The 9,274-nt window shown below is 41.7% G+C and overlaps 1 long non-coding RNA gene across 1 annotated transcript; it reads right to left on the bottom strand.

Annotated features, from left to right (window-relative positions):
* Positions 1-894: 894 nt before the first annotated feature.
* Positions 895-4,395, bottom strand: LOC133211155 (uncharacterized). The gene is made up of 2 exons (XR_009725135.1): positions 3,021-4,395; positions 895-2,483 (listed from the first exon to the last, which is right to left on the bottom strand). It is a non-coding gene; the product is annotated as an uncharacterized LOC133211155 (long non-coding RNA).
* Positions 4,396-9,274: the final 4,879 nt, after the last annotated feature.

The raw sequence follows: 9,274 nt of genomic DNA, 5'->3' as shown, positions 1-9,274 counted from the left end.
TTTGTTTGCAACACCAAAAGGAGCATTGGACTGTTATGCATGTAATTACAACCATTCCTATTATTTCCAATACAGTAAAAACCAACTGTCTCAACCAGGAGAGATTGGGTACCCATGATGTTAATTTTTCCCAAATTTCTTCAAATCCCCATGAGGTGTTCTCCTGCGCCACCTCATGAAATATTTTAACTTGTTTCCACATTTCCTTTATGTCAGTAGTAAGTCTTCCACTTTGATCTATATAGGAACAACAACTACCATTGATTACAGAACAAACTCCTCCTTGGGATGTTTACAGTGTATCTTATTGCCATTCTATTTTGGAGCACTACTTTAGACAGTCTAGTTATTTCTTCTTGTAATGCTAGAATAGCATCAGCAGTTTGATTTCCCATTTCCTCGATTGCAGCTGAGATATTTACAATCGCTTTTTCTAATTCACTAACACCTAGAGATGGAATAAGCCATCTAACAAAGCTATGGAAAGCAGTGTTTCGTTCTGCTATGGGATTATATCAGTGTTTGATTTTTTTAATAAAACTCCGAACCCAGGTTCCAGAGGGATGAATGTCAATTACTGTAAAGTTTGGAACCACTACTCCTAGTGTGCAAGTCCCTTTCCAGTTAGGAGGCAAAGCCTTATAGGCATTTTCTCCACATAATCAATACTACCCTTTCCCTTCAGGAACGTTCCAATAACCAGTTAAAGGTTTTCAAAGGTGAAGTTGCATGGACCAGCTGCAATATGGGTAATTTCCTACTGACACATTGCCTTGATTAAGAGTTTTTTAGTGGTTACACATTTAACTTCTGACATATTTGAGGCTTGTATCCTTAAAGCCTGTAAATTTGTATGGCCCTTGTCAGTATAAACAGGACCTCCATAATCTATTCCAATTTGTCTTAACGGGGATAGGGAGGCCAATTAAAGGAATACCCAGTCTCTCTCCTGATTTAGGTAGCTGAGTACAGATCCAACAGTCACTCTTGTTTAAGACATTAGTAACATTTTGTATCAATCTCAGATACAGATTTTGATTCCATGCTTCTACACCTGTTATTATACAAGTCCAAATTATGATCGATGCAATCTCATATGTGTGGGTCCTGAAGAGTCGACGCGCCATACTTTTTCTCAGTTCTGATGTGTTTCTGGTTCTGGCACCTTCTTGATTCTTGAGTAATGTATCCAAGCAGGCTGTTCCTTTACCTTCACTGCTGTAAAGGTAGTCAGTAATACCTGGTATGGTCCATTCCACTGCTCTTCTAGGGGATCACCTGCAAAATTCTGAATAAAAAACCAGTCTCCTGGCTTAAAAGGATGAATGGGATAATCTAAACCTCTGGCCCTGGTCCCTAACACTCTGCCATTTATTTCTTCTAACTGTTTTCCCAAGTTTACCAAGAACTGTTGAAGGTATCCTTCTCCTACTTCTTGAAGGCTCTCTCCTTTAAACTGAAATTGATATGGCCTTCCATATAGAATCTCAAATGAGCTAATTCCCTCCTTTGACCGAGGTTTTGTTCTGATTCTCAATAAGGCCAATGGTAATGCTTGATACCAATACAACTTAGTCTCTTGACAAACCTTCCCAAGCTGTTGTTTAATTAAGTGATTCATTTTTTCCACTTGCCCACTGGCCTGAGGCCTATATGGATCATGTACTTGCCAATCTATTTCCAATTTCTTGCTGATTTCTTGTAATAATTTTGCACTGAAATGTGTACCGCAGTCAGAGGAGATAGTTGCTAGTACCCCAAAACAAGGTATTATTTCACTTAATAGCACCTTAATCACTTCTTTTGCATTATTTGTCTGGCAAGGAAATGCTTCTGGCCACCCTGAAAAAGTATCTGTCAATACCAACAAATATCAATAACCTCCTTTTCTAGGTAATTCAGAAAAATCTATTTGCCACTGTTGTCCTGGATAATTCCCTTTTCCAATTGTTCCTATCTGATTCCTGTTTTCAGTCTTAGGGTTATTTTTCAGACATAGTTAACATTATTTTGTCACTAATTGCACTATGTTATATAAATTTCTTCCTATGATCTGTTTGTTTAAATGTTTATACAAGGCATTAGTTCCCCAGTGAGTTTTGTTATGTTCTTCTTGTATCAACTTCCATAATTGATTATAGGGGATCACTATTCGCCCATCAGGTATTTTTATCCAACCCTTTTCATTTTCCCGTCCTTCCAAGTCTTCAATTAGTTTCATATCTTCTTTAGAGTACCTAGGCTTATTTTGCTCAATTACCAGTTTACCCTCAGGAATTAAGGACATCACCTCAAATCTTTCTGTTTCTGCTGCCTTTTTAGCCTCACGATCAGCCAAATTATTTCCAGTCTCTTGATCAGAGTTACCTCTTTGATGTCCTTTACAATGTATGATAGCCACTTCATTGGGTAATTGTACAGCTTCTAACAATCGTAGAAATTCTGTTGCATGTTTAATTTGTCTTCCTGGGTATTTAAAAGTCCTCGTTTGTGGAAGGATGGTTGCATGACAGAGGAAGACCTGCATTCCTTGGAGTGAGCAACCCAGTCTTTAGGGTGTAAGGGAAAAGGCCAGGGCCTAGCCCTGGCTCTTGACCTTTCTTGAACGCCTTTAGCTGAGAACAGTAAACAACTCTTGAGGAAGTGCCCCGGGGACTTTCCAGAAGTACATCTTGCTTGAGCAATGTAAGCAATCCTGTGGACAGCTTGCCATCACCAATCAGATGAGAGACCGTGGCGTGTGACAGCGGGCGATCACCAGTCAGAGGTGAGACCGTGGCGTGTGACAGCGGACGATCACCAGTCAGAAGAGAGACCGTGGTGTGTGACAGCAGGCGATCACCAATCAGAAGAGAAACCGTGGCGCGTGACAGTTGTTGGGGACCAATGATAACTTTGCTTTATGCGCGCGGCTTACTTTAAATCCTATATAAGCACTGCGTATGCAGACAATAAACGAGAACGATCATACTCATATTGAGGTTGCGTCGTTACTCCGGGCCCGACTCCCGCTCCGACACTCGTTCTTTCCAAATTGCTCCATGTGCATGAACTACACCAAAGGCATATTTGGAATCAGTCCATATGTTTATCCGCTTGTCCTTTGCCATCTCCAAGGCTCTAGTCAGGGCTATTATTTCTGCCTTTTGTGCTGAGGTGTTAGAGGGTAAAGGTTTAGCTTCTATTACCTTTGAAGTTGTAGTTATGGCATACCCTGTTCTTCGTTTACCATCTTTAACAAAGCTGCTGCCATCGGTGAACCAGGAATCTGCATCCTCCAGAGGCTCCTCCTTCAGATATGGTCAGCTTGAATATACTGTCTCTATAGTGGCCAAGCAGTCGTGAGTCAGCGGTTCAGTAGGGGTTTCCTGAAGGAAAGATGCAGAACACCATAATCATGGATCCAGAGTCGACACCATCCTGTCACTCCCAGAAATGTCCGGAGATCTTTAACCGTAGATGGTCGTGGTGTTTGGCAGATTGCTTCCTTCCGAGCTGCTCCAAGTTCTCGTTCTCCTGTTATTTCTTATCCTAAATAAGATACTCTAGTTCGAATTAGTTGAGCCTTCAATTTAGATACCTGGTATCCATTTAGCCCTAGAAAGTTTAACAATTCTACAGTCCATTGTACACATTCTCTCTCAGTTTCCGTAGCAATTAACAGGTCGTCAACATATTGCAGTAAAGTGCCTGTCTGGGTGGGTGGTTCCCAGGATTTGAATTCTTGTGCCAATTGATTTCCAAAAATGGTTGGACTGTTTTTAAATACCTGAGGTAACACTGTCCAGGTGAGCTGTGTCCTTCTTCCTGTTTCAGGGTTTTCCCATTCGAAAGAAAATAAATGTTGACTTTCTTTGGCCAGGGGCAGACAGAAAAATGCATCCTTTAAGTCCAGAACGGTAAACCACTCCTGATTAGTATTCAATTTAATCAATAAGGTATATAGATTAGCTACTACTGGATGAATATCCTCCACAGTTTTGTTGATTGCTCTGAGATCTTGAACTAATCTGTAACTTTTCCCATAGGATTTATTTAATGGCAAGATAGGAGTATTATATTCTAATTCACATTCAATTAATAATCCTTTTTCTTTTTAATTATTTCTTTGTTTCCCTTTTGATCCTTCAATTTTAAGGGATATTGTTTTGTTCTAATTGTGCAGGCCCCCCTTTTATTTCTACTTTAACAGGCAAAGCATTTTTCGCCTTACCTGGAACTTCAGACACCCATACTCCCAGGTATACCTGATTAAGGATTTCTTCTATTTCAGGGAGGTCCTCCTGTTTGCTTTTCTGTTGAATTAAATATAAACTCAAAACTTCAATTAATTGATCTTTTTTGACTCTTAATTCCATTTTGCCTTCTTTAAATATTGCTTCTCACCCTAATAAAGATTTTTGGAGGATTTGGCATCATGTATAAAAATTTATGCATACCTATTTGTTTTCCCAATTTATACTCTAAAGGTTTCAGAAAGAATGCTTTTCTTTGGTTTTGTTTCCTTTTTTTTTTTTTTTTGTACTTGAAAGTTTTCAGAAAGAATGCCTCTCCTTTTTTTTTTTTTTTCTCTTTTTCTTGGTGGCCAGTAGCTCCCACATCTGTAACTAATTCTTTTCCTTCTGATTTAACGCCAAATAAGTTGCTCCTGTATCCACTTAAAAATTTCACTTTATTCCCTCTAGTTCCTCATTTTAATTTAATCAGTGGATCTGCTAGGGTAGATTCCGCAGGTCCCTGTCAGTCTAGTTCTAATTCAGTCACCAGAGCCACCCCATGGCACTCCCCCCAGGGCAGTCTCACTTCCAACATCCAAACTCCTTACACTACTCACACTGATCCCATCCCACAGGAGAATTAATTATTTTTCTATAAAGTTAGTAAATTCTTTTCCTATATTATTTATGACAGTTATCCATGTTCCTTCTATCAATTTCTGAAGTGATCTTGATATACATTGTATTATGCAAGGTACAATCATTAAAATGAGTAGTCCTATAACCAGGATTAGAAGGCCTTGTTTAAGTATTTCCCTGAACCATCCAGTAAGTCTTAGGTTATTTAGCCATTCATCCAATCCGCCTCCAACAACTCTAAGCTCTTGCATATTTTCCTGTAATTTTCGGAGCTTAGAATTAATTGATTCAGAATGGTCAGATAAGTTCATGCAGCACATACCTTCGAAATCCTCACAACCATGTCCATGGGCCAATAATAAAAAGTCAATTGCTGCTCGGTTTTGCAAAGATGCATGTCTTACACTATCTGTGTCTGTGGCAAGCGAGGATATCACATCTGAAGTTATATTTAATTGCTTAGCCACCCAACATGCCAAATGATGTATATCTGCCAATGCTTTTCCTGCAGCTACACTTGGTACAAATAATGCTGCCAAAAATCTTGCTGTGTCATTCCAGATTCTCGAAGTGGAATCACAATTCAGGCCTAATTGTCCAATGGTCGTTTGTGTCTGCGAAGGCTATCCTTCAAATCCTGGACTAAATGCCTTTTGGAGGCTGCAAACAGGGACAATTTACCTAGATAACATGGTCCTCCAAAGGGTTTAGAAGGAATTCCTGGCCATGCACGGTCTCCACATATCAAGAAATATCCTGGGGGTAGAGCTTTAGGATATTCATCACTGTACCGTAACATTGGAGATGATCCTGAGCAGTAAGCGGTTATATTATGATACCATGTTTTCTCGCTAGTTACTTTGGTCTCAGGGACTGTGCTTGACCATGTATTAAAAGTTATACAGCTCTGATTAGCTTTGTCAGATCCCAGGAGTTGGAGTTCTTGCATGGGGATTATTTAAGTTTTTTATTATTACCCCCATTTGGGTTGATGCAACTGTCCAATCGGTCCCATGAGCTCTTTTGACCATTTTGATCACTGTGGTAAGATTTAGAATCGAATCATTCCTTACCCATTCCTGAAAATCAAAGGGGTTCAAGTATGGTATACCAATTAGGAACATTTGAAAGGGATTTCCCACCTGTGCCAAGGTCAGGCAAAAATCAGTAATCCCAGTCCTGTTTGCCCATGTGAGCCAGACATTCGTATTTGAACCCAGTATTGACATTTCTTTATCTATGTCTTGGACCATGGTATCAATATAAAGGATTAGTATTAATAACTGCTTCATAACCAACTATGTTACTTAAATATGTTTGTCTATTATAATTGGGCCAAGCTTCATATAGTATGTGCAGCACTTGCACTATACTACCCTTATATCATATCCAGGTAGTAAGTGATAGTCGGATTTATATTCTGATTACAATTGCACTGGAAGTCGCAGACCCAACCCTGCATGCAGGCGGTTCAGGACATTGGTCGCTCAAGTCTGACCCAGGAGATGACAGTCTTGTTCGGCAGCATCCTGAATGACCAAGCAGCCTTTTTCAAGGACAGCACTGCTTGCTCCATATGGAGAGAGGCCTAGAAAAGGTGGCCTAACCAAAGCTCATCTCCCCCTCCACCTGGTTGGCTAGCCGTGGCCAACGGGCATCTTCTATTGCGGTCAATTAAAAACAAAGAGACAAAGGCATACACCTGCCTCCAAAGGTGTGTCCAGATTGACACTCGCATGTTGGAACATCAGAACCATGCTTGATACAGTGAACAGTGGGCGTCCTGAGCGCCGTTCTGCGCTAATTGCCCATGAATTGTCACGTCTTAACATCGATATCGCTGCACTCAGTGAAGTTCGCCTTCACGAGGAAGGTAGCCTCAAAGAACATGGTGCTGGCTATACACTCTACTGGTCAGGCAAACCCAAAACTGAAAGTCATCTTTCTGGAGTCGGCTTCATGATTAAAAACTCCATAGCCTCCAAACTTGAAAATCTGCCGATAGGTCATTCCGACCGTATTATCTCCTTACGTCTTCCACTGCACAATAAGCAACACGTTGTTCTTTTCAGCATATATGCTCCAACTCTGCAAGCTGACCCTGCAGAAAAAGAAAAATTCTACTCCGACCTGCGTCACCTCACTCAGAAAGTTCCTATAGAAGATAAGATCATAATCCTTGGTGACTTCAACGCCCGAGTAGGAAAAAACTTTGAAGCCTGGAAAGGAGTACTAGGCAAGCACGGTGTTGGCAACTGCAATGATAACGGTCGTCTCTTACTAGAGTTCTGTGCAGAGCAACAGCTTACCATCACCAACACTATCTTCCAGCAGAAAGACAGCTGGAAGACAACCTGGATGCATCCACGATCTAAACATTGGCACCTTATTGATTATGTTTTAGTGCGCCAGAGAAATATTCGTGATGTCTGCCAGACCAGAGTGATGCCTAGTGCAGAATGCCAAACAGACCACTGCCTTGTGCGTTGCAAACTTAATTTCCACTTCAAGCCCAAACCTAAGAGGGGCGGCATTCCAAGGAGGAGGCTCAATGTTGATAATCTTCAAATAGCTGCAGTGAGGGACAGCTTTCAGGCTAACCTTCAAACTAGGCTTGAAGACCAACTTATAGATTCTTCTCCTGAAGCGCTTTGGCAACATATCAAAAACAGCATCCTGCAGTCCTCCGTAGAATCCATTGGGTTCTCCTCAAAGAAAAACAAAGACTGGTTTGACGATAGCAACCAGGAGGTCCAGGAATTGCTGACAAAAAAGAGATCTGCTCATCAAGCACACCTCGCTCAGCCACTCTGCCATGTAAGAAAAGCAGCCTTTCGTCTTGCATGTAGCAAACTCCAACAGAAACTTAGAGACATCCAGAACAAGTGGTGGGTCAACCTAGAAGAAAAGACTCAACTATGTGCAGATTTGGGTGACCACAGAGGATTCTATGAGGCTCTGAAGGCAGTGTATGGACCCACATTCCAGGTTCAAAGCCCCTTACTTGGTGCAGATGGCCAAACGCTTCTTACAGATAAAATCTCCATCCTGAATCGTTGGTCTGAACATTTTCAAACCCTCTTTAGTGCTAATCGTGTAGTCCAAGGTGAAGGAATCCAGCACATTCTGCAACATCCGGTGAAAAACGAATTGGATTTAGCCCCTACCATGGGAGAGACTCTTAAGGCCATACAGCAGGTGAAAACTGGCAAGGCAGCTGGGGTTGACGGAGTCCCACCTGAAATATGGAAGCATGGAGGCCAAGCACTCCACGCTAAATTTCATGAGCTAGTTTTGTGCTGTTGGGAACAAGGCAAAATACCATCAGACTTTCGTGACGCAATCATCGTCACTCTGTATAAGAAAAAAGGTGCCAAGTCAGACTGCTCAAACTACCGTGGTATAACTCTGCTCTCCATTGCTGGTAAAATTCTTGCAAGAGTACTATTGAACAGACTAGTACCTGCCATCGCAGAAGAACTTCTACCTGAAAGTCAGTGTGGTTTCAGGGCTAATAGAAGTACCACAGACATGGTATTTGCTCTCAGACAATTGCAAGAAAAGTGTAGAGAACAGAATAAGGGGTTATACGTAACTTTCGTTGACCTCACCAAAGCTTTTGACACTGTGAGCAGGAAAGGCTTGTGGCTGATCTTAGAACGATTAGGTTGTCCCCCCCAAGTTCCTGAAAATGATTATTCTGTTACATGAGGATCAGCAAGGCCAAGTCAGGTATGGTGATGCACTCTCTGAGCCTTTCCCAATAACCAATGGTGTGAAACAAGGTTGCGTTCTCGCACCGACCTTATTCACAATCTTCTTCAGCATGATGCTCCAAAGGGCTACAGCAGACCTCGACGAACAAGACGGCATTTATATTCGATATTGTACCGATGGTAGCCTATTCAATCTAAGGCGACTGAAGGCCCACACTAAGACCCTAAACCATCTTGTCCGTGAACTGCTCTTTGCTGATGATGCCGCCCTTGTTGCCCACACAGAAGCAGCTCTGCAGCGTTTAACATCTTGCTTTGCGGAGGCGGCTGAGGTTTTTGGGCTGGAAGTCAGCTTGAAGAAGACAGTAGTCCTCTACCAACCTGCACCCCAAGAAGATTATCGCCATCCCCATATTACCATCGGCGAGTCAGAGCTTCAGGAGTTCAGCTATCTGGGAAGCATCATTTCCTCGGATGCCACGATCGACAAAGAGATAGACAACAGAATAGCAAAGGCATATAGAGCCTTTGGAAAACTCCATAAAAGAGTCTGGTGCAATAAACACCTGAAGAAAAGTACAAAGATCAGTGTCTACAGAGCCATTGTATTGTCTACTCTTTTATATGGGTCTGAATCATGGGTCATCTATCGTCATCACCTGCGACTCCTGGAACGCTTTCATCAGCGCTGCCTCCGTACAA

Source organism: Neopsephotus bourkii, unplaced genomic scaffold, assembly GCF_033783945.1.
Source record: "Neopsephotus bourkii isolate Nb327-2 ecotype Australia unplaced genomic scaffold, CSIRO-AGI_Nbou_v1 NB_575, whole genome shotgun sequence".
In the NCBI taxonomy this organism is placed as follows: domain Eukaryota; kingdom Metazoa; phylum Chordata; class Aves; order Psittaciformes; family Psittacidae; genus Neopsephotus; species Neopsephotus bourkii.
The sequence above is the reverse complement of the archived record's forward strand: the minus strand, read 5'-3'. Positions and strand labels throughout refer to the sequence as shown.